The sequence below is a fragment of the Ctenocephalides felis genome, unplaced genomic scaffold, assembly GCF_003426905.1.
Source record: "Ctenocephalides felis isolate EL2017-DRISC unplaced genomic scaffold, ASM342690v1 CF-g0.4_SCAFFOLD_01604, whole genome shotgun sequence".
NCBI classification, from domain to species: Eukaryota; Metazoa; Arthropoda; class Insecta; order Siphonaptera; family Pulicidae; genus Ctenocephalides; species Ctenocephalides felis.
Window position 1 is genome coordinate 19,838,889 of NW_020537758.1, and position 2,001 is coordinate 19,840,889.

Genomic DNA, 2,001 nt, shown 5'->3' on the forward strand with positions numbered 1-2,001 from the left:
AAAACTATAGAACACAAACTATAAAATTTCAGAAAACGGATTACTAATAATGGAGCTAGCCTTCTAATAGCACAATAACAAAATATAATTGTCACTAAATATTGAGACAATAAAAGAATTCTGCAATAACTTTAAAGCAAATAAAAATGTGTTATCATGTTTGTGTTTTCATATTTTAATAAAATGAAAAAAATGAAAACTTTAAACAATATGATGCAATAAGCTCAAACTAATAAAATATCTTATATCATTGGCATGAATATAAAATATTGTGTTGAAAGATTTTTAAAATTAGTTCTAGCTCAAATTTAATAGTAAATGATTATTTATAATAGGATCAATTAATACTAACTTGAGAATTATAAGAAAATATTGAAGAACTAGATAATGTTTTTACTATTCAGGGAAACAAAATTCATATATACATTTATGCATATATAAAAATATATATTAGTATATTCTTGTACTTAATTGTAACTGACGAGATATAATTTTTCGATCATGATTTGAAATTCATACTATTTTTAGAATCACGTCGGATCTAATTGTGATGTAAAAACTCAGATTTGAATAATACGTGTATATCGATTTTTTTTAGTTATTCGGAAATATTTGGTTTTTGTCTCATACAACTGATATTTCATTATATTTCGATTTTATCAAATTTATTTACTTAAAAATTTATTATTATAAATATGAAATTAAAATACTATAATATTTTTGCACTTTGATTTGTTTGATTAAGCTGAATATAATAATGCATATGGTGTGCAATTTAAACAATTTGAAATAAAATGCAATTTTTGTAGAATCAAATGTATAATCAAATCCACCTCATTTTTATATGAACGTAATGAAATGTTAAATCTTTCACCGGTATGAAGTTCTATAGTACTAACCATAAAACATAAATATATACTATTAAATGTAGAAATATAAAAGATTTATATTTTGCTGATTTTATTACTGAATGCTTATTTAGAATTTTATGGAAAACACTTATTCACAGCGATTTATGAAATATTATTCGAGCAGCTCTATTTCATCTATAATCTGGTTAAATTCCGTATACCAGCCAATGCGGATTTATTCGTAATCGAGTTATAAATGATAAATGTGTATCATTAGTAGTTTAGAGTAAAGAAGCTCTAAAATTAATTCTGGTAACTGGATTAATGATTGATTTTAATTTTACTAAGTAGAATAAATAAATAAATTTTGGATAAACTGTAATTTTTAAACATGACTAAATGCGTGGCATTAAACTTTAATTAAGAGTGGATTGGATAGGAGTGGATAATAAATATATACAATATAATGTTTATCCAAAATGTTGTTTTGAAGTTGTTTACGAACATGTTGTGTATTTGAAACTATATCCATCGGAAAATCTATATAAACTATGTTTTACTAACATTGAGCACTTATCCATAAAGGTTGACAACTTTTCAGGAACAGGCTTCAAACTATGCAAACTAAAATCGCTCCAAAGCAGTGTATAAAATCTCAATAACTATAAAAACAATTCGGGGCAACTCGTTGGGGATGAGCTTGAACGAACGAAAAGTACGTGACGGGCATTTCAACATCTGCATTTTAAAGTAATTGCATAATTTCAAGAAAAACAGAATTAACATACTGCCGTATTGTAATGTCTTCGCATAATAATTAGCCGGACGCTTTCACAATTTCTTTCTTATACGGCGACATGAATTTACATATAGAAATATATCCTGAACGATATAGAGGATGCATGCACGTTCTGAATTCTTTTGAAATAAGTATGTGACGCTTGAGTATCAATTTTATGAGTGGATCTTTTCTACCGTTTCTACATTTCCACAATTTCCACCATTTTCCTGCTTTTGAAATTGCCTCAGTACGTTCCAAATGATGAAAATTTCCGCACGCGGTGTAGTTTTATTCCAAAAAGAAACTACAGTGCCATCATCGTATGATAAATAAACATTCAAGAACGGTTTCGTATGCAGATATATTGCA